Source organism: Pongo pygmaeus, chromosome 21 (genome assembly GCF_028885625.2).
Source record: "Pongo pygmaeus isolate AG05252 chromosome 21, NHGRI_mPonPyg2-v2.0_pri, whole genome shotgun sequence".
NCBI lineage: Eukaryota > Metazoa > Chordata > Mammalia > Primates > Hominidae > Pongo > Pongo pygmaeus.
Window position 1 is genome coordinate 57,476,936 of NC_072394.2, and position 24,766 is coordinate 57,501,701.

Sequence of the window (24,766 nt, forward strand, 5' to 3'; positions counted from 1 at the left end):
GCATGTTGGTCAGGCTGGTCTTGAACTCCTGACCTCGTGATCTGCCCACCTTGGCCTCCCAAAGTGCTGGGATTACAGGCGTGAGCCACCGCCCACAGCCAGAATCACTCACATTTTAAAGAAACACATTAATTGTCATATGGGTGTTGGATTGCAACTTGAAGCACTGACTCATGTATGAGCTGCTTCCTGTGTGAGCAACTCTGTAAGAGCTACCCAAGGCTAAACAGCAGAAAAGTTTTATTTACAGATTGAACAGTGGCTTTTAATTCTCTTGAGGATTAAATAGCAATAGCCAGGACTGGCTGGCAATAATAGATAAGGTGGTATATTTGGCAAATAATTCACTTCTGATGTTGCATATTATTGACAACTCAAGATTCTACATGTAACTATAACTCTGTCACAATTTCCCGTCTAACATGCTTTCTTGAGTGCATAAGGGTAAAATTTCACCACGTGTCCCAAGAATTTAGGGCACTTGAATATGCTTTGAAAAGTACTTTCCATGTACTTAACTATTGTTCTTTATATGTGATGTGACAGAAGGTAGACTGAGACAGAAGGCAGGCTGTCCAGGTTCCTTGCTCCTCAAAGTGTGATCCTGGGACTTTGGGCAGTATTGGTATCCCAGGAGAAACACCACATATTCTCACCCATAGGTGGGAATTGAACAATGAGAACACATGGACACAGGAAGGTGAACATCACACTCTGGGGACTGTTGTGGGGTGGGGGAAGGGGGGAGGGATAGCATTGGGAGATATACCTAATGCTAGATGACGAGTTAGTGGGTGCAGCGCACCAGCATGGCACATGTATACATATGTAACTAACCTGCACATTGCGCACATGTACCCTAAAACCTAAAGTATAATAATAATAAATAAATTAAATAAATAAATAAATAAATAAAAAGAAATGCGGAATCTCGGCTCCTCCCCAAACCCATTGAATTAGAGTCTGCATTTTAACAAGATCCGTAGGTGATTTATATGCGCATTAGAGTTTAAGAAGCACTGGTCTTGAAGGCATTTTTCTTTTTACTCTTTGCCTTCTATTTGTCAATTTCCCAATGCAGTTATGATGGCAGTATAGCACCACCTCCCCTCACCCCCCCAAATCAAAATGGTTTTCAAAGCAGAAATCATTTAGACCTTGAAGGAGAAAGTGGGGAGGGGGAAGAGGTTGCATTTGGAACTCAGTGTTGGATAACCATGATTTTTAAAAATACTAAATTTGTCCATTTAAAAATTCTAAACAGCCTTGTCTCCAGATGTCATAATTCAAACAGATCGCTTTATCTCTTTACCTATATTCTGGAGAAATAGATGTGTATTTTAAATGCACGTGCACATGGCTTCCTTAATGAAAGTTTTACTGAAAAACATTTTGTTCCTAATTCCTCCGTAAGTGAAGTTTTGCATTCTTAATTTTCCACTCAAGTCATTTAGAAACCATTAGTTAAAGTGGAACTCGAAGATAAAGTAGGATCCTTGTAAGTTTAGATGGTTTCCTCTGAAGATTGCTCTTATAATTGTCAGAGAAAGATAAATTCTTAATTGCATTTCATTACATCTGGGTAGCGGATGTATGTTTGCTTTCCAGATACCTGTCTGGCAAGAGTGAAGGAGAATGGGAGATTGAGTGATATGCTAACATCAAGCTAAAATACTCCAGAGTTCATGACTCATGCAGGTGGCCCCTCCAAGTTTCTTTCCTCCTTACTAGGAAAAAAACGTTTTTCCTCATCTATCTGCACCTCCTTTCTTAAGCAGTCAAGTCAAAGGCATTCTGTTTCTCTGTTGTTCCTCTTACTCATATGGTTTACTACGTAGCTGGACGAGAGAACTATGGCTGCTCTGAGGTTAGAGATTTTTGTTGTTGCCTTCTGAAATTGGCAATCACAGATGGTGTCGGCAGTCAAGTCAGAAGGAGGTGCCCTTTGGTTATTTCTCTCCTGAAAACTGGCTCTGCCTTGTGGCTCTTTTCAAATCTCATCTCAAAATCTTTTTCTCTTGTGCCTGAATGGTTTGATTTTTCTTTCAAGTTAGAGGTCTCCCAGAGAAAGACTTTGAAGTACAATCAGATCCAAATTTCAGAAGTAAAGAGATGTGTTTTACTGATCTAAAGAAAGGAATTGCATTTGCAGATACTAATGTTTGCCTAGTGCCCTTTCCAAAATGTAAGATTTGCCCGCATAGATAAGTCTAAATGTGTTTTGCAGCTGTAACTTAATATTGAGTTTATAAAATACCTTTCAATATACAGATACTATGTAAGCTGCTTATATGAAACATCTGACTTCTGACTTCTCTTTTTCAGGTTCATAACAAATGTTATAAATTCAAATTAGAAATTCTACCACAATTTCTGGTCTTATATTTTAAAAATTACTAACCTACTTGATATGTCTGAGTGTATTTGATATAATTCAATACCAGAGAGTTGTAACAAGTAAAATTTGGACACTCAGAAATTCAAATGAAGGTGCTTGCACTATGAGCAATATTTTTCTGGTAAATTTCTCTTCTTCTGGGAAGGGAAATTGAGGTTAAAGTGATCTACTTATACCTCTCAGTCAAGAGTATTAACTTTTGGATGATCTGGGAAAGACTGAGTTTGTGTACATCCTTATGTGTGTATTACATTTTTTCCCCTGGGCAAAAGGCACAAACCTTCATTAGATTGCAAAAGGGCCCATGTTAAAAATACTTAGCATTTATGGCTTGAATTATTCGCAACTCATTATTCTCTAGGCCCATTTTAACAAAAATATTTGGGGACCATACAGAGGTATGATTTTCATGTTCCTTTTTTTTTCTTTATTTCATTCTCTGCTCCAGCTGGGACAATATCTGTTTGATATACCAGTATATAGATTTGAGCTTTCAGGAGAAATATTTCTTCTTCATGGGTTTTGTAAACCATACTAGTTATTGTGAGCTTTATATTGCCTATATTACCTATGCCTGTACATGTATAAGTGTGTTCACATACACATACATATACATATATACATGATATGCACATAAACACCTGCATGTATTGTAGATGGACATGTTTTATGGATACTTTGGTGTATATAAGTGTTCTTATATGTATTTTGTATGCATGTAGTATATGTTGTATGCATGCATGTGTTTATATGCATATTTATCTGTGTATATGCATGCTTATATGTAGATTCATATGCATGTATGTATTCATATTTGTATATATTTCTATATATGGACATGCATGTATATTTATTCAGATATGTATACATATATGTGTATATATAGTATTTGCATTCACCTGCTTGTGTATGTTTGTGTGCACATATACAGGTGTGTAAATATGTAGATGTGTGTGTCTCTATGCTAGTGTTTTTCCATTCATATAGATGCATTCTATATGTGTCTCTATGTGTCTCTAGCATAGAGATGTATGTGTCTCTATGCTAGTGTTTTTGCATTCATATAGATGCATTCATATAGATGCTAGTGTTTTTGCATTCATGCATGTGTCTGCACTTGTTATTTTTCCTTTTTAAGTCGGAACCTTGCAGTTATAAACCAAGCATAAGGGATGCTGCAGAAACATAAGGAGGATGAGCCATGGTGTTCAGAGGAAGGAACTGGCTTCCTTCTCCTGAGCAAGACTGAAGAAAGAGCCAGGTGGAGGAAGCCTTGGACATTCTACCTCAGAGATTGGCTTCCCTAAGACTGAAGTTGCTTAGATGATCCTTCCATCAGCAGCTTCCCAGTTACATGTGGCTGAGGTCAAATGATTTTTTCTTAGTGATTTAAAGTGTGCATGCCCAGACGGTTTTCCCTGAGTTAATGAGCAAGTGGAGGCCGGTGTTTCATTATGAATATCCCTTTTTGCTTTTGCTAGGCCCTGCTTTGAGGAGGAGTAGAAAATAGGAGGATTGGCAGCGGCTATGGATACTTGGTCATCTTTTCTTGCTAGAGCATGGTGTTCTATTTTCCTTGCCCAGACAATCTCATTACTCAGAAACATTGAGGAAACATGTTATTAAGCAGCTGTGAAATGTGCTGCTTCTTACATTGGGAGCAGAAAAGAAAAGCGCTTGAAGTTCTCTTTTCCCTACCAGTTGGCTTATGGATGCTGACAAAAGAGATTGGTCGATTTTCTACGTTCTTCTTGCTAACTCTTAATCAATTTACTTTAAAAATTTAAAAGAAAATGTTTCCTTTTTAATTTTGCACACTGAGTATACAATGGATGATCTCCCTGTTGTTTAATAATAATCCTGTTCTCAACCATTAAATTGTGAACAACTTCATTTAATAGCTTGATCAGTTATTCATGACATTGTAAACTATCTGTAGGCTGGGTGGGACTGTTTTAATTTTTCTAGTATATTTGCTTTTGGGCAGTGTTAAAATTGTATTTATTCATAGTTGATCAGAGACAGATAATGTTTTACTGCTATCTAATCTCCCTTAAGTTATGGTAAAACTTACATGCTTATATTTCCAAATAAAGTTTTCAGTCAGTTATTCTTTCAAACAATACAATTTGAGGGGTGGAGAATTGAGACAGCGAGTGATATCTAAAATGTCTAAATAATAGTCTTACTGTTTCATTCGATAATATTGGAAGAATACGGCTTCTCTATCCTATTACCTCTATGGCTTAGTTCAAGAGGAGCATAATTTTTAATGGAAAAAACTTCAAGGACACAATGAGTGGGAACACTTTTGGTTTTGAGAATAATCTAAAAAGCTTGATAAACAGAGCTTCTTGTATAGAGTCTATGTTTAGGATAATTATTTGCTGTGTTAGTATTATTGTCTATTATTTAAGCTGATGTAAGTTTTCATAGGGATTCTGAAAAAAATAGGCATAGACTTATTTACATCATTCAAGAAACAATGATAATGTTGAAAACTGTAATAACCAATCACCCATTGCAAATTCTCTTCTTGTCCCCCAGTTGTGTTGACAGCATCACCATTATCCTCATTCCCCCAGTTACCATGACATCCTCTGCCCCTTGTCTTCAATGCCCAAGCCCACTCTCTTGTTGAGCACAACATTACCTTGGCTTTGGTGTGTGGCATCCCTTGTCCGTGATGCTAGTTTCATATTTCATACTACTTTACAAATTGTAGCATCCTCCTTCCTGTCCATGTGCTATGCTTTTCTGGTTTCTTTTCTCCTTATCAACCACCCTGTAAAATATTCAGTTGAAAGTCTTTCTAATGCTCCAAACCTCAGGCCGCTCCCATGTGCAGCAATCGTAATTGGTGCCATGCAGTCATCTCTAATCAATTCAAATGGACATTCAGCCAAGTGTCTGCCACATGCCAGGGACTATCCTGGGATAGGGGAAATATGCCTATGAGTTAGACTTGATCCCTGTCTATGGGAAGCTCTTGGTCTAAAGAAGGAAGGTAAGACAGAAGAGACACCATGTTACGATAGAACATATTAAAGACTACAGGGGAAGGAACTGAAAAAGAGCTGTGGCATATTGGGGGAGGTGCCAACCAACTCAACTGGGTGCAATGAGAGAAGGTTTCACAGAATTAGTAACAGCAGGGATGGATCTTGAAGGTGAATGACTTAATACCCACCTTTCTGTGCCTGCCATGAATGTTTATTTCCAAGAGCTGGTGCTATCCTTCTGTTATTACCATTCTCTATTAATAATGATTAGGTGGCTTTTTAATAATAATCTAATAAAAATTATATTAAATAATTATTAAAGAGCATATGATTATTACTAAAGTTATCATTTGTTAAACAATTACTAAGACAAACCCTTTTTGTTCATTTAAATTTTAATTTTAAGTTCTGGGTTGCAGGTGTAGGACACGCAGGTTTGTTACATAGGTAAACATGTGCCATGGTGGTTTGCTGCACTTATCAACCCATCACTTTGGTATTAAGCCGAGCATGTATTAGCAATTTTTCCTTGCACTCTCCCTCCCTCAACCCCATCCCCCATCCCCCGACAGGACCCAGTGTGTGTTGTTCCCCTCCTGGTCTTCATGTGTTTTCATTGTTCAGCTCCCACTTAGAAGTGAGAACATGCGGTGTTTGGTTTTCTGTTCCTGCATTAGTTTGCTGAGGATAATGGGTTCCAGCTCCATCCATGTCCCTGCAAAGGACATGAGCTCATTCCTTTTTTATGGCTGCAAGAATTCCATGGTGTATATGTACCACATTTTCTTTATCTAGTCTATCATTGATGGCATACATCATCTTATTTAATCTTAACAAGTCTATTTTACAGATGAACAAACAGAGGCATAGAGCAATCACCTATAGGGACCACTCAGCTAGTAAGAGGCAGAGCTAAGCCCGAAATGAAGGTCTTTGAGACTCCTAAGTCCTTGCTTTTACTAGCATCCTCTGCTGTACTTCACTCCTGCCCTGTGTTATGGCCCACACACTGCAGAGCTTAAATGGCCACATGGTCTTGAAGACAGAAAACAAGCTTGGAAATCTTGTGTTTTGTTACATAACTTGCTATTACTATCTCTAAGCAATCCACCTAGGCTTTCTGAATCTCAACTTCTGCATTTGTGAAATAATTAGAAATGGTATCTGGCTCTCAGGGTCATTCTAAAAATCAGAAGATGATGTATGAAAAAGCATCTGATGCAAAATATTCAGTCTTTGTTCTTGTTCTTTTTCTTATTACTAGTACTACCAGTAATACAACTACAATGGTAAACCACAGTTAATAAAAAACATCAGAAAAGAATGAAACTGTTATCTACAAATAATTAAGGAATTTTGGCTTCTACAGGTCATTATTTTATTGATTCATTATTAACAGTAGTGGATAGGCTGGGTGCGGTGGCTCACGCCTGTAATCCCAGCACTTTGGGAGGCTGAGGAGGGTGGATCACCTGAGGTCAGGAGTTTGAGACCAGCCTGGCCAACATGGTGAACCCTGTCTCTACTAAAAATACAAAAATTATCTGGGTGTGGTGGTGCGTGCCTGTAGTCCTAGCTACTTGAGAGGCTGAGGCAGGAGAATCGCTTGAATCCGGGAGGCGAAGTTTGCAGTGAGCTGAGATCGGGGCCACCGCATTCCAGCCTGGCAAAAGAGCAAGACTCTGTCTCTAAATAAATAAATAAATAGTAGTAGTAGTAGTAGTTGTGGTAGAAGTAGAAGAAGATTTTCAAGGACAACTGTGCTTTGTGTGGAAACTTTTGACCACTAGGTGTTTTCTGTTTTTTGTGTACAAGTATCCTCTTTTTCAGACACAATGGAATTGTGGATGTTGCTTGTACTCTTCACTGAAAAATAAAAGCCTATATAAGAATAAGTGGGCCAGGAATGAAGGCCATTTACATCTGTTTAATGTAACCCTGGGTTCATATTAAAAGTGACAGGATATATCCAGAGCTGATAGTCTAATTAATCAGGCTGTTGGCACGTATGAAAAAATAACTGGGTGTCAGCATGATTAGATTTAAAGGTACTGCAAAATGTTTTCTCTGGCCACAAAGCCCTACTGTCATGCCCCCTTAGAAGAAACAAATTGCTAAGGTCTTTTATTGGAACCTAACCATTTCACATTACAGTATAGGAAGGGTGGGCCCTCTGTTAGGAAGTTTCATAGATGACGGATTTAATTTCCGAGTGTGATAGGTATTTATGGAGACTTATATGGAACCTAGAAACTATTTTTTCCAGAGATTACCAGAATAGAATTGGATATGTAAATTATATGCTGAAGTAAACGGGAACAGATATAGGTTCATGACACACAGGAAAACAAAGCTGCATTAGTTTTTAGGCTTAAAAGTGGGGCACTTCTTAACTTAGAAATGGCTTGGTTTAATTTCTTCCAGTGCACTCTGTAGTGTCTGGTAAGAGTCATTTAGTAACCATTCAAAGTCATTTCATCCAAGTCTCCAGGGCAATTGATTTATGATAAGAGAGAAAGAGCCTTCCTTTTTATTTCTTCAGACTTAATTGATTAAATATGTTAATTACTCTACTTAAATTTTTCCTGTGATACTGTGTGTTTGTTAAGGTGGATCGTTGGGAAAATTGTAAAAAAAAAAAAAAAAAAAAAAAAAAAGCTTCCTGCTAAACCAGGATAATGAATATTGACATTCTTGGCTTTTACAACCAATGAAAATCACATTTCCAAGTCCCCGTTTCCATGAGGCTTGCTTAATAAATAACTTCCCCAACCATCTGTGTTAGGAAGATGGACTCTCAGGAAGTATGAAGTGAATAAAATGTAAAAGCTGCTTATAGAATCACATCAGCATCTGTACAGGGTGAGCCTGTGGCTAGGAGTCGAGAGATAAAAGCAGACCTGACTCTGGAGTCATTAACTGGAAATCTCTTCCCCCTGCTGGGTCTGCTCCATTAGAGTCAAGGAACATTACCATGTTAAATGTGGCCGGAGTCCCTGATAGAGAGTCTAATTGATAAAGAGGAACTTTTCCAGCACCTTTTCACTTTCTACGATCCCTTCAACCTTTATCTTAATTTAACAGAGGGGGGGAAAAAACCTGATGAGATGGTGGCTTGAAGAGAAAGCGGTTTCTCTGCTTTTTCAATGCCTCTTATGTAAACATAGTCTTCTGCTAATATACATCTCCAAAAACTGAGAAGAAAAAAAAATCCTTTAAAACACTTAAAAAATAAAATCACACTCTTCCAAGGAATATTATAAGTTTCAATCTCCAGGCTTTGAAGCTCTCCTAGGGGGCATTTTTCTATGAAGGTCTTTAAATAACGCCTCTTTAAAACTTATTAGCTGTCTCTCTCTGACAGTTCTAGTTTACCAATCCATGATTACTTGTCAAATATTGTTTTTAGTGTTAACGTGCAAAATGATAGCACTTTTTTTTCTTTATTATAGCTCTCATCTCAAATAATCCCTCTTCATGATGAGGTTCTGCACACCGTTAAAATTTTCTAGGATCCCATAGACTTGTGGGATTTAAGAGCCAGAGTGGATCTTAGATATGAACTTTCATAGATGTCAGGTGAGGAAACTGAATTCCCACCTTAAGGGATTCACCTAAACTTATACTTGGCTTTGGAATGATTATGCCAAGTTTAGAACTCAGCTTATTTGACTGCCATTCTCTTTTGGCCACCACAGAACTGATAGATAGATGGTTCTTCTAAATTCGGAAAATTAAAAAAAGACATCACTTGACAGATTGCTATAGCTCTAGTTCATCAATGTCTGTTTTTCCACAATTGTTTTGAAAACCCAGCATGAACAGATAAGAGTGTTCCCTTGTGAAATGCCCAGGCACAGAAGACCTTTCTCATTTTTCTAGGTGATATGGTTTGGCTGTGTCCCCACCCAAATTCCATCTGGAATTATAGTTCTCATAATTCCCATGTGTTGTGGGAGGGACCTGGTGGGAAATAATTGAATCACAGGGGTGGGTCTTTCCCATGCTACTCTCTTGATAGTAAGTATCATGTGATCTGATGGTTTTATAAAGGAGAGTTCCCCTGCACACACTCTTGCCTGCTGCCGTGTAAGACATGACATTGCTCCTCATTTACCTTCCACCATGATTGTGAAGCCTCCCCAGCCATGCGGAAGTGTGAATCAACTAAACCTCTTTCCTTTATAAATTACCCAGTTTCGGGTATGTCTTTATTAGCAGCATGAGAACAAATTAATACACTAGACCTCTTGCATTCCTACTGCATTACTATGAAGTTTACTTTTTCTCAATAGGAAGCGTAGCCATTTTATCTAAATTTTCCCCTTTGACCTGAAAAGAGGACTTGGTATTTGAAAGTGTTCTAATACTCTTAGCATAGGTGATCCCTGTAACCCCAGTCACCCTTGGGAAGTAAGGATGGCAGTCTCCTTACAGACTCTGCAAGTGATTTCTGGCTATCAGAAGAAATCTTCCTGAGTCCCCGATAATGATTTTACTGTTATAAAAGTACAGGATTGTAGAACTTCAATGGAGATACTTCTGTCTAACTCCTTTCTTTTGCAGACAAAGAAAATGGTTGTATTTGTCAGGGCTTTTGATTGGTTACAACTGATATAAATCTAACTCAGACTCACTAAAAAAGTGATAAAAAGTAATTTAATAACATTACTGGCTTATGTAAATCTATGTGATAGGCTGATAGTTTCAGGGGCTCAAGTGATTCCATTCGTCTCCTCTTTCCTTCACTCTCCCGTTCCTTTGCCTTCTCCTCACTATTTCCTCTCTCTGTCTGTCTGTCTGTCTGTCTCTCTCTCTCTCTCTTTCTCCATATTATCAGTCGTCCTAAGGTCAGCTTTACCTTCTTTTGGCCTCAATTAAATCAGAATAACTTGGCTCATATTGGCCCAATCTAGCTTTGTCACATTAGAAATAGAGCACATGTACTTGGCACTCTTGGGCTTCCTGCCTCCTTTCAAGCTGGAAGGAGTTAGGCTAGTGGCCTGTATTAGTCAAGGTTCTCTAGAGGGACAGTACATATGAAAGAGAGGTTATTGGGGAGCATTGACTCACACAATCACAGGATGAACTCTCACAATAGGCTGTCTGCAAGCTGAGGAGCAAGGGAGCCAGTCCAAGTCCCAAAACCTTGTAAGTAGGGAAGCCGACAGTGTAGCCTTCAGTCTGTGGCCAAAAACCCGAGAGCCCCTGGCAAACCACTGGTGTAGGTAGGTCCAAGAGTCCAAAAGCTGAAAATCTTGGAGTCCACTGATTGAGGCAGGAAGTATCCAGCATGGGAGAAAGATGGAGGCCAGAAGACTCAGCCAGTCTAATCCTTCCACATTTCCCTGCCTGCTTTTGTCCTAGCTGCACTGGCAGCTGATTAGATGGTGCCCAGCCAGACTGAGGGTCTCCTAGTTCACTGACTCAAATGTTAATCTCCTTTGACAACATCTTCACAGACACACCCAGGAACAATACTTTGCATCCTTCAATCAAGCTGAGACTCAATATTAACCATCACATGGCCCCACCTAAAACTCAAGGATTACAAGAAGAGGGAAAAGAGCTGTTTTCCCCAGAGGAAAAATAGGGTGCAGCTGATATCAGAACTAGGTGGATAAATGCTTGGAAGATGCTAATAGTAGTAACAAAAATAAGAATATAATATTAATATGTAACAACTACCAAAGTCTTACTATTTGTCAGGTACCTTTCAAGTGTTTAATATCTTATGTTTCATTTAATTCTTGAAACATCAATATAAGGTAGATATGAATACTACTTTCATTTTATAGATAAAGAGGCTGAGTCACAGAAAGATTGTCTATGCTCATGATTTAGAAGCCAAGTGTATCTTAAAGTGGAATAATCTTTCAGCCAACATTCATTCAACTGATAGTTGTTCAGCACCAATTTTTCTAGGCACTAGGAAGCAAGACATTTCTGTTCGCACCTTCACGGCATATATAATCTAGGGATGAGAGACAAAGACATCCTATTTCCAGGTTCTATGTCTAAATGCTGACTATATAATTTGTAGAGATAAACGCTATCGAGTATGTGTAGAGCCTGAAGGATTGTGACATGGAAATAATTACTCTCTTTTGGTTGTTTAAATATAAAAAGAAAGCTCAGTGAACTGTATTAAAATGGCTTTGTCTCAAGAAAAGTTAGTCCAGAATGCCAGTCATTGTTCAGCAAAGAAGGCCTAGTTGTTATAAATATTATATCTTTTCTTCTAGTTGAACTGGATCTTGCTAAGCCTGGGGGTGGGGGCAGAGGATGAGGGGTGAAAATTCTTAAGGAGTATCTGTCATGGAATAGATAAATAATAAACTATTTTAATTTTAATGGAAAAAAATTTGGACTAGTTTGTATTTAATTTAGTTTTTTATTTTTTTTAAATTTATTATTGTTATACTTTAGGTTTTAGGGTACATGTGCGCAATGTGCAGGTTAGTTACATATGTATACATGTGCCATGCTGGTGCGCTGCACCCACTAACTTGTCATCTAGCATTAGGTATATCTCCCAATGCTATCCCTCCCCCCTTCCCCCACCCCACAACAGTCCCCAGAGTGTGATGTTCCCCTTCCTGAGTCCATGTGTTCTCATTGTTCAATTCCCACCTATGAGTGAAAAACAAACTTCAAACAAAGAAAACATTAAGATTTGCTCATCATAAACTATAAATGATATTTCATTGCTTCAGACTGGCAAAGGTATACGGAGGACAATTTCTTTAAATTTAAACTAGAACATTTGAGGTTTAACACCTGCTCCAAAGACTTCATTTAAAACCTTAATATTAGCTCTCTCTCAATTAAAGAACGTGAACCCTTTGGTTCATTAACAAGATTCATAACCCTATATGCTTCCATTTTTGTACCCATTGGCCACTTCACTCCTTTTAGCTATTCAAAAAAAGTTAATGTGCATTAACAGCCAATTTCACAAAGTAATTAGTAGATAACTCCAAAATGAGCTTTGATTCTAATCAGAAAACCTATAGGGTGCTACTTAACAGATTCACAGTGATCAATAAAGTATTGGAAATCAGAAACATGGCTGATGAATATCTGAAATCAAAATAAAATGCATTTGAAAGATCTTCCACAGCTTGGAAAATCCAGCTTATCCATTTTTTAAGTCTCTATCAAGGTGTCTGAATAATGTCTCTAATGCATAGCTTACCCTAACTACACGAACACAGTTTGTTTGCAGAAAAGAAGGCCATTAGATATGACTCAGATACTAAAAGAGATGCCTTCAAATTTCTGGAAAAAGCTGACTTTGAAGTCCAGTGAAGCGTAATACACACGGGCAGTTATATTGGGGAGTTTACAAAGCACGTGGAAGTGATGTTTTAACCAGAAATGGGAGTGAATAAATTTGTGGACTCTAGGTCTGCTAGATTGCAGTCTTGGCTTCCCTAACTTGTCGTTCTTCATAAATGATTATACTGTGTCTGTGTGTATGTGTGTGTTTGTGTGTGTGTGTGTGTCTGTGCATGTGTGTCTGTGCGTGTGTTTGCCATTATATCCTTCTTAATGTATGGCTGGAGAGGCAAAATAACCTGAAATAATTCCAGGAAGGTAGCAGTCATTATTCATTTGGCTCCATCTGTCACATTAATTCTGATCAGATACAAACCCTCTGAATAGACACCAGGTGTCAGAAGTGAATGTTTTGTGTGTTTGTTTTGCTTTTCTCCTCCGCATCATATTTGCAGGGTTATGAGTCTGAAGATAACGCACAATGGAATTACAGAAAGATGTTCCTGTAAGAGAAATTTAGAGCATGTTTTTAAAGGATTCAGATAACCTCATATCTAGGACCCCAAAATGTAACTTTTGCATTCTGACACACAAAGTGTGGACAGGCAAGTTCTGCAAGTTCTGAAGTTTTTTTCTTTGTTTTTCTCATAGATGCATGAGAAGGAATAATATATACAAGCTTTAGTCCTTTTTCTTCTTCATTTGAGCCCTGGTTCTACTGTGCAATAAGGATATAATAGAAATAAAAAATGAATTCAACAGTCAAAAATCCTTAATTATGACTGTGCTTCTAGAATTACAGTCAATATACAAATATACTGACACTCTTCTCTGAGAGGTGTGTGCTTTTGAAATGGAGCATAGCTCTATGAGTCTATGTAGGTCAGAAACAAGGCCACATTCTCCTCCACATCCTAAGTACTTAGATCAGGGCCTAGCACACTAAACAATATAGCACAAGCTAAAGTTATATGGCACTTATTCTGTGCCATGCATTGTGTAAAGCATTTAAATGTAGGAATTAATTCACTCATTACAGCAGCTGCCACCTTACAGCAGATGCCCTCCCCACAACTGCCCATCTCAACCCCTGGCACCTGCAAACACTTTTCTATCCTTCTGGTTTCTCCAGCACTATTGGAGCTTGCTGGGCCAGACGGAGATGCAATCAAGAATCGGGGTAGATCTTGTGTTCTGGAGAGCAACCTTCAATCAATGGAGAGATGGAAGATAGTGAGTAAATGACATAGCCTGCCCAGTTTCCAGTAGGATGACTCTAAACTGTGTTCTCCATATTTCTCAGAGGGTCTCCGGGGAGTTGATAGGCTTTGGACATTTGCCTCCTCCAAATCTCATGTTGAAATGTAATCCCCAGAGTTGGAGGGGGGCAGATCCCTCATGAATGGCTTGGTGCCCTTCCCATGGTAATGAGTGAGTTCTTGCTCTGTTAGTTCATGAGACAGCTGATTGTTTAAAGGAGTCTGGCACCTCCTCTCTCTCCTTTCTTCCTCTCTCACCATGTGACACTCCTGTCCCCCTTTGCCTTCTTGCCTGAGTAAAAGCTTCCTAAGGCCTCACCAGAAGCTGAGCAGATGCTGTTGCCATGCTTGTACCATCTGCGGAATCATAACCCAAATCAACCCAAGGTTTTATAAATTACCCAGCTTTAGGTATTCCTTGATAGCAATGCAAAATGGATTAACACCTAACCACAGGTGCCCACCGCTGAAACTTGCTCATTGCCTTATGCTTTGTTGACATTTTTCCCTTCCCTGATTTGCTTTCTTCACTTTCCTCACTCTCTCATTGTGCTTCCTGGAATTTTCTCCCAAATAATCAATCTGCACTTACACCCTTTTTATCTCAGGGTCTACTTTTGGAGATACCAAAAATGGGGCATTTTTGCTTATATTTTTGTGGCATGAGTGAACAACTGAGTGAATGAATTTCAGAGGTACCTCATTTCCAGGCCAACCAGAAACTGTTCCGTTTTTCATAGATTCTTCCATTAAGCTAACATACTCGGGTCGTGATACAGCTGCAGTTGTTAATGAAGCAGTAGGGAGTTACACTTAAGTGGAGACACAGCAAAGAATAAATTAACCAAATGCAAAACAATGTTTGGAAGGGTCTGGGTTAGGTTAACATAATTTGAGTACTATTGAACTGGCGAACATCATCTAGAGATACCTTGTAGTCACACTTCTCTATATATTCATGTTAGCAAGAATTGAAGTAATTATGCAAGGCAAAATACATGAAATGACAGATAATTGAGAGAAAACAAGATATAGTCATTGAAAAGATTATTTCTTTGAATTATCTTAAAAATGACTTATGATTTGCATATGTTAATAACATTTATTTACCATTTATTTTTGTCTTTAGCCAAGTGAGTTCATTGATTTTGTGTACACAGACACACACACACATTTTGTTGTTGTGAGAATAACTGTAACCCCATTTATTTTTTTCTGCTTCTGGAAGTAAATTGATGATTCCAGCAGTTGTTTTGATTCTATTCATATATAAAAACAACAATAACAGCCATCAGCAATAATGTAGGCTGACTGATAATTGTCATTTATTGAGGATCTTTTACATGCCAGGTTTATTTCAATTCTTTACATATATTGTCTAGTCTAATCCCTGAGGAGAGATTACAGGTCCTAATTTTAGTTGTGAGAAAAATGAAATTCAGAAGGAGGTAGGGTAATGTGTCTAAGTTCAAATGGGAATTAGAATTCCTGCTTATGTGATTCTTCAGCTAAGTGTTAAGACTGCCAGTATTAGGAGGAGAACATAGAAACTGTTAGGTTCACTGGAGAGCATCAAACACTCACTGGCACTAAGAACAGGTAAGAATCCAGAGACTGGGCATGGAGCTGATGATTAGCGGTGGGTTCAGAAGAAAGTAGCAGGACAGTGTTACTGACCTAATTAAAACCCTGACGTCTGTTCCTTTCCCTCACAACAAAATCAGGTTTCTTGAGTTGGCTCCTAAGTCCTGCTGACCCCTGGCATTCATTCTCTGGGATGATCCCATGCTATCTTCATGGGTAACAACATAAAGAAACAACTGGTTTGCCCTGTAAAGCTGTTATAAACATTTTCTTATTTTTGTACTAATTTGATTATTCATTTTTCTCCTTAATCTACTGGTATTTGTACCTTATGTTTAGCTTGTGCAGAAGTATTTAACACAGAAATTAGGTGATGGTTGGGTAGATTCAGTTACTGCTCAGGTCAGTCATTTTCCATAGGTACGATGTCCGAAGGAGGTTTTAACTCAATCTCCCAATACATTTGGTCATCAGTATCAGCAGTCCATGTGAATTTCTCGCAGTTTCCCAGATAGCATTTTTCACCTCTGGAAGCCTTCTTTTCCATCCCATTCTTCTTTTCTTTGCCAACCCAGGTCTCCAGTTAGATGTCATAGAGATAGGAGTTCTCTATCTCAACTCCTCCACCCTTCCTGCCCCTCAGCTGGGCTTAAGTTACTAATCTATGTGTTTCCATAGCTCACTGATTTCCCTGGGATATAAATGGATGGTTATTCCAATAAAAAAATAAACCTTTTCTTCTCCTCTCACATATTGGTCAAGACAACACCTCTGACACCAGATGTGTGGGATTTTTTTCCCCCACACAAAAAATTATTTTTGACAGGACCCACCAACTTGGTGTCCTACAACTTTACTCAATTCTGATACTATCTACCTGGAGGTGGTGTCAGATCCCACAGGTAGAGGGCTCAATCCGACAAAATTACTCCTCTCCCCATCCCTGCCATCTCAGATGCTAATCATGAGTCCCTCGGTTATAACCTGTACTTCTGACCAACTGGCTTGGGGGTGCCTATGACCCCTTTATTCGGTTTGATTGATTTGCTAGGACAGCTCACAGAACTCAGGGAAATACATTTACTGGTTTAATGTATACATAAAGGTTATAAAGTTTACAGATGAAGAGATGCGTAGAACAAGGCCAGAAAGAATCCCAAGGACAACAGCTTCCAGCCCATGGAGTTGGGTTGTACCACCCTCCCAGCATGCAATTGGGTTGCCAACCCAGAAGCTCTGTAAACCCCATAGTTCAGAGATTTTTATGGAGGGTTTGTCATGTAGGCATGATTGAACAATAGTAACTCAATCTCTAGCCCTTCTTTCCTTCCTGGAGGATAGGGTAGATGAGGACCTGAAAGTCCCAAGCTTCTAATTATGGCTTGGTCTTTCTGGTGACCAGCTTCCTCCCCATTCCCCCATCCAAGAGCCCACCACCAATTGCTTCAGTAGAACAAAAGACACTCCTATCAACGAAAAAATTCCAAAGGATTTAGAAGTGCCAGATGTTCCTGTCGCTCAGAAAATTACAAGTTTTAAGAGCTCTGTGTCAGGAACTGGGGTCAGAGACCAATATAAGTATTTGTTATCATTTCAAAGACCCTGGTCTCTGGCCACAAACCACTTACAGCGAATGCTCATATCTGTCTGAGCATTGACATTTGATGTAGCATTTGTACAACAGATAAAGCATTGTACCAACACAAATATGCCTAACATTTTGAGAAGCCAGAGAGGGATGGGGTAAATTTAAAGAAACAACTAATTTGCCCTGTGAAACCATTATACATTTTTTTAAATTCTTGCACTAATTTGAGTATTCATTTTTCTCCTTAATCTACTGATATTTGTACCTTATGTTTAGCTTGTGCAGAACTGTTTAACATGGAAAGTAAGTGATGGTTAGCTAGATTATCTGGCTTGCATTATCTAAGCTGCTCAGGCCAGTCATTTTCCATAGCTATGATGTCCCAAGGAGGTTTTAACTCGATCTCCCAATAGATTTGTTTATCGATATCAGTATTATCATAAGACTTATTTACATACAGTAGTTGAATCTTACCAGCATAGTGCAGTTTTGTTGCAAACAAAGAGTAAGAATTACACAGGTGTTTGGTTTGACTTCCCAACAGAATCTACCTTTGTCCATATTCCAGATATTCTTAAAGACAGTCATCATTACAAGTGGCCATGACTTGGTTATTTCTGGGTTCCAAGTTAATTGGGAACAAGATTAATCACCCTGTCTCATCTCACATGCCTGTGCTAAGGCTGGTTCCCATTATCGGTTGTTATACTGCAGGACCTCCCTCCCTCCCACAGGGAGAACCGGAGTTTATCTAATACTAGGCAGTGAGCTTCATGAAGACAGTCTACTGTGCCCCCAAGCTAGCAGAGGATTTAGCAGATAGTAAACTCTCAATAAGTGTTTATTGAGTAAATATATGAACGAGTCTAATGAGAAAATTTAAACAAGTAGGTAGAACAGCAGGTCCTGTTGAGAGGAGGTCACTGGTGGAAGTCCTGGCCAGCCAGTGGAGAGTGCCAGTTCTAAAAACTGGTAATGCTGAAGGAAACTGCCTATCCATAGAAAGAATGACGAGGGTCTAACAGTTTCCTTCAAACCCCAAAAACCAATTTCTGCTCCATTTTTTTTTAACATACAGGGAAGAAACACATGACCCAAAGCTGGACAATCCACTGGATGGTCAATGACCAACCAGATACCCCTGTTAAAGAATCTGAGCTAAAAGATATTGAGTTAGTAATTAAGAAAGTGAGAGTGAGTTGAATTGAAAAGATGCAGTGGCTTGGACTGTGGGACTGTGCAGAACCACATACAAGGCCTACACAGAGGCGTGGGTGAAGACACCAATGGAATAGATCCGTGAACAGGAGCAGAGGTGAGAAATATTGTGCAAGCTCTAGAAAATGGAGAAGTTAGCACGAACTTTCATCATTCCATTTCTATGGTGAGACCACTGTATTTTAGTTATTTTTCTGTATAGTCGTCAAATTGTTTTGTACTTACAATGACCACATGACTACCAGAACTTGCTTAAGGAGATTTATATTGGTTGCAATCAAAAGACCCTTAATTAGAATGGCCTCTATTCTAAATGAACTTATCCACTGGACTAGGGGCTCTGGCCAAGGGAAATAAGATAAGGGCTCACTTTTTGTTATGAAGCAGGAAACTGGAAATGAGATTCAAAATCAGGTGAGTGCTAAGGGTGATTTGATGATGATATAGGGCAGAAACAGAGACAAAACAAGCAGAGTACCTACAGAACAACATGTCAGAAGATTCCACTCTCAGGGGTTGACCCTGTGCCGTCCCTGCACTTGTAAAATCCTGAGAGTGAACACCACCCATTGCCCTAGGTGACTCGCCCTAGTCTCATGCCTACTTATTTACTTATGAATTCAACAGGTAGACATTAAACTCCTGTTATATATTAGGCGATGTTAGACAATGAGGAGAGATACTCTTGGCCTTGACCTCTTGGAGAACTTAAAGTCTAAAGAGGAAGATAAACAGAAAAAATCCAGCAAAAACTGTGATTTATACTGTAAAGAAAACAAGGAGGAAAGAGAGGGAGAATAACCCCTGGTTGGAGAAGGTGGGCATTTTGATAAGGAATTTTGGGAATTATCTCTGAGGAGGTAACGTCTAAATGTAGCTTAGAAGAGTTAGAAGTGGGTAGGGCCTAGGAGATATTCTAAGCAAAGACTACAGATATTCAATGGCCTAAGGCAGATAGAACTTTGCTCAAGTTATGAGTGAGCTAAGATCAGAGTGTGGCTGGTGTAGGGGAAGGGAGAAAGTCAGCAGGCATGGATCATACAGGACCTTGGATGCCATGTTAGGGAGTTTACATTTGATTTTAAGGCCACTGGAGGTATTAAGTATAGAAATGATACAATGACTTTTTTGTGAAAAATAAATAATAATAAAGCTGATATGGCTATGAGTGGGGAATGGCTTGAACCGATGGAAGATTATGACAGTAGCTAGGTCAATAATGAGGTTGGCTTGAACTTGGGTGATACTGGTGGATATGTTAAACACTTATTTTAATGAGATTAGATTTATTTATATGAGCTAACTGCATTTGCTGATGGATTGGATATGAGCTAAGGGAATCAAGGATACTCCTAGTTTTTGGTCTTCAGTAACTGGACTCCAGATGGAGCCATTTACTGAAATTCATTTATTTATTAAGAGTATATTGGGCCATGCACGGTGACTCACACTTGTAATCCCAGCACTTTGGGAGGCTGAAGCAGGAGGATTGCTTGAGCCCAGGAGTTCGAGACCAGGCTGGGCAACATTTTTGAGGGCTTTTCTCTACTTAAAAATACATAAATAACTAAATTAGTCAGGTGTGGTGGCACAGGCCTATAGTCCTAGATACTTGGGAGGCTGAAGTGGAAGGATCCCTGGAGCCCTGCAGTTAGTCATGATTCTGCAACTGCACTCCAGCCTGGGTGACACAGCCAGACTATGTCTCAAAAAAATAATAATTAATAAATGTGTGTATTGAACCTTCAGTATGTGATGGGTCTTGTTCTGAACTTTCATTATATAGCTGAGAGTTAAGTGTATACAGTCCTGACCCTACTGAGTTTTGTTCTTGATGGGGAGATAGACACTTAAATACATAAAATATGTAGCAAATTGGGTGGTGATAGGAGTGAAGACAAACAAACCAGAGAAAGAATATAGGGAAATGAAGGTGGTGGCAATTTTTTTAAAAAGGTTTTAAGTAAAGATTTCACTGTGAAGATGACATTTGAGCAAAGATCACAGGGGCTGAGAGAGTGAGATGGGGAAGGAAGAGCTCTTATTCTAATGTTGTTGAAATTGTCCCTTAGGCACAGGATGGGGCCTGCAGCTAGAATCTGGCTGTCCTGAGGGATAGTGGCTTGTCATTAGAAAATTCATCTTCAGCCAGTAAATAGGGTACATGTAAATAAGTTTCTGAGGTTTACCCTTAATCTATGGAATGAAGCAAATTTGCAGGCATTTTCTGATAAACCATGAAAGCTTTAGTCAAAATTTGAACTAGTGGCTCTAGGGACTTGCAATATCACTAAGTCCGATTTAAGTCTCCTTAAGCCACATGCTTAATCCATTAAGTCCAGTCTTTAGTTTTCTAAGCTACCTTTCTGTGCCTGCTTAGGGAAATTATGTCTGTTTGCTCCCAAAGGTTTTCTTGAAGGCAAAGCCAAATGGAAGTCAGATGCCATTGCAACCTGCTGCAGAAAGAGCAGGAATTCTGTGCTTCTGCTGGCATTTATTGTGACAAAGACTTGATGGAAGTGGTGATTGCCTGGAGTGAGATTTGGTGCATATTGTTGTTACATTCATACTATAATGTAGAGCTTATAATGTTCGTTGGATATGAATTGGAGGGAAAAGGAAGAATCAAGAATACTTTTACTTTTTGGTCTTTGGAAATCATCATTCAACCGGCATACAAACTCTTCTCCCCCAAGACTCTAGGCATTTTTTAATTAAATTTTTTGACTATTATGTGGTGTTCATACATTTGTATGGTAGTATAGGGAAGTATCACAAACTCAAACCCTTTCAGGGGATCCTGCAGTTAACATATGTGAATGAAACAGTCAGCTATATTAAAATGTATCCATCATCTTTTAAACACAATGGCATCATTTTTTAAGCACATCATCTTAAGCACAGTGCCCTCTTCCCCTGACAACGAAAGCTTGCTTGTCAATTTTGGGCTACAGACCCTAAATTTCTGGGTTTGATTCCTTACACTTTTGGTTCTTTATTAACTATGTGACCTTGAGCTTTCCTAAGTCTTAGTTTCTTCATCTGTGAAGCAGAGATGATAGTTTCTTTCTCATAGTGGCATTGCATAGGTTCAATGAGATGGGGTTTGCCAAATGCTTAGCACAGGACCTGGTCAATGATAGGCACTTCATAAATGGTGAACTTTTATTATTTTCATCAGTGTTCATATTGATTATTGTACTACATGTATATTTTTAAATTTTCTGTATATTATGATTTTTTGACATCTTAGAAAACCTTTCTGGTTAGGGAGAGACTACCTGCCTAGGGCTGGCCAATTCTTAGAGACTGGCCAATTCTTAGAGATAGCAACTCTCAGCCAGGAACATATCTTTGATAAGTGAACTAATCAATTCAGATGGTTTGTACATCCCAGGAGGCAATATTCCTCGCCTTAGTAATGCCAGGGAGAAGTACCAACAACTAGGGATGACCCCTATACTTTAGAGACCACAAATATCACTCAAATCAGCTGATCCGAAGCTTTATCCTACCCCATCCTGCCTTTCCCACAGAAACCCCCATCGAGGCTCTGGCCATCGGCTTCCCCCTCGCTCCTTTGTTCTGCCTCCCTAGTGTCTTTCCCATGTGGTCCATCAAGGTGTGCGATGCCTCCTGTCTCTAGGACCTGTGAATATAGTGATATTTGTTTTCCTGAGCCTCTCCTGTCTTTCCTCTTGTACTGCACCTGACCAACCATCATATAAAACAATACAAAACAACAATTCACCAAGTTCTAAAGGAAAAATTTGTGCTTCAATGAGAGTCGTTCATTATCCAGAGTACATCCTTTTGGGTTATCTGATTCTGATTCTGTGGGAGCTATTCTACAATTCTGTAAGTTGTGGATAACTGTTAGAAATGCAAAATAATTCTTGTCTATAGACATGTAAATAAATTCTGCTCTTCTTTCCCCAACAAAAGCTAGTTTTGCTGCTCATTTGAATATTCATTTTAATACTTTATACATATTTGTGCTTTTTTGACTTCTCCGTGGATCTGGGTTATAACATTTGCCTGGTTTCCTTATTTAATCAATGAATATTGAATAAAATCTTTAATGTGGGTTAATGTTATATCTGTATGAGATTCATAATTTTACCTGGTTTTGAAGCTTTTAATGGCACAGAATACCATTCAAAGGACTGTGAATAAGGAAAAAGAACTTTAAAGACCTGATTGAGATGTAGATATGCTTAGATATGGAAAGTGAAATTCCAGTAATAGAGTCTGTATGATTAAGTTCTAAAATGAATGGAAACAAAATGTGAGGCTAAGGAACAGCTCTGCTCTGGTGTCAATAGGGTGTATTTCACTGAAGATGTTATTGGGTAGATAGCGTTATAGGGATTTCTTTCTTACCTCATCAATTTGTGAAAATAAATGAAGACCCCTGCCTCCAATGAGAACAATTATTCAGAGCTTGCTATTTACAGCAAGGGAATCGGCTATCGTCACTTGTGTTTTGGCAGAGACTCAAAGGCAGGCAGAGAAATGGGTCAGGTGTATAATGGAGTAAGGGAAAGACCCTGATGCAAGTATGTTTGCAGGGGAACCTACTTGTAGGCAGCCTAATTAGTAGCTTACGTGATTGGTTAGCGGTATATGTTTGGCTTTCTCTGGTTGATCACAAGTTGAAAGCAGGGGTGAATATTGGGATTTTTTTCTGGTTATTTATCAAGTCTTGGCCATTTTGGATTAATTACTACAAGGTTTACTGTTTGCCTTCTTGAGCTGGTTGGTACACATAAGTCTGACTTCCTGGGCTGGTTACTATAGATAGTAGGTTGGTTTCCTGGGGTAATTGTTGCTGGTTGTGGGTCAGAGTTCCATTTTTATAGACAGTCTGGCCAGTATTCACCTGTATATTCACTCTCTTCACTTCAGAGTACTAATAGTACTCTGTCATTGAATAGAAGGAAAAATATTTATTATTCATAGTATAATTATTCCCAGGATGAACCTATAATATTCACAGCACTTTACATGTTCAGGGCAAGTGTGTCTCTGTGTCCCTAGCAATGGCTATATCTTATTAATCTTGCCATTCTTTGTCACAAAGGGCCTAAAATATATTAGGGACACAGTATATATTTATTGAGTCGATGAAGGAAATACATATATTAAATTCTCTGGTAGAAGAAAAACACTTTACTAATTTGGACTCAGTTGCGAGTGATACAAACACAACTTAAAATGGGTTAAAAGGGTAGCTTGTGAGCACACAGAACTTAAGAAAACTCCAGGCTCAATTCTATTTAGGGGCTTGCATCATTTCATCAAGCTTTAATTTCTGTCCCCTCTCTCCACAATTTCCTCTGCATCTCATCATTCTTGTTTGCTGTAGGGTAATTTATTATCAAGTATTATCTAGCTTGTGGCAGCAAGATACTTGCCTTGTCTCCAAAACTTCTGCTCTTAATCGCTACATTATACTGTTATTCTACTTGGGGCTCCATACGTTTTTGTGGAAGAAAGAACACAGGTAATGAGAAAAAGAAAGAAAGAAAGAGAGAGAAAGAGAGAGAGAAAGAAAGAAAGAAAGAAAGGGAAAATGAGATGGAAGGAGGCCGGCTGGAAAAAAAGAGAAAAATATTCAGGTTAAATTTTCTAATAGATGCATCATACACAGGGCAGTATATTTATGGAAAACTGCTCCAAAATTCAGGTTGCAAGTGAGTGCTAAGGTGACTTTAAAAAAATTATTATTTTTATTTTGTAAAGACTTGTACCTATAGGTAGAACTTTTCATTAAGGACTATTCATTGGTGCCTCAGTGAGAAAATTATAAACGTGGTCTAAAAGTGTTGATCTTTTACTTGATTGGTTGTCATGCTGAGATTCTAGGATTAGCTTTGAATCTAATGGCTCTAGTGGGAAGTTCTGATATCTCTATTATTTTTTAATTATTTTACTTCATTTTATTTCATGAAAAAGAGGTTTTCCTTTTTTGCAAAAACTGCACCGAGGTGAAGCAAAGCTCTAGTTGAGGCAGGTGTGTTACGTAGGGTTAGTAGGACTGCTCTTGCTGTGCACTCATTGGACAGTAGCACAACCCCAAGGGAAGGATGGTGACTTCTCTGTTTAATTTGGACAATGCAATAGGACAGCATCTGAGAAGATCTCCAGAGCAGGGCTACATGGGCACCTGAAGAGCAAACATTCTTCCCAAGGCTTCAAAGGCCAATAAAGGCTTGTTTTCAAGCCCTCCTAATCTTTAGCAATTCCAAATCATTTCCTCCCCTATTACAAATGCTTGCCTACAATATCCTTTGGTGAATAATAGTGCAATTCAAATGACATCAAATCAGAACATCGTTTTCATAATTGATCTGATATTTGCAGTGCCTTTTCTTAATCTTTGAGGATGTTTTGTAGCAGGGACTCTGCCTATCTGTTTGAATTAAATAGGAGA

The 24,766-nt window shown here is 38.7% G+C and overlaps 1 non-coding gene across 1 annotated transcript; it reads right to left on the reverse strand.

Moving 5' to 3' along the window:
• Positions 1-24,299: 24,299 nt before the first annotated feature.
• On the reverse strand, positions 24,300-24,424 carry LOC129022191 (U4atac minor spliceosomal RNA). The gene has a single exon (XR_008496279.1). It is a non-coding gene; the product is annotated as a U4atac minor spliceosomal RNA (small nuclear RNA).
• Positions 24,425-24,766: the final 342 nt, after the last annotated feature.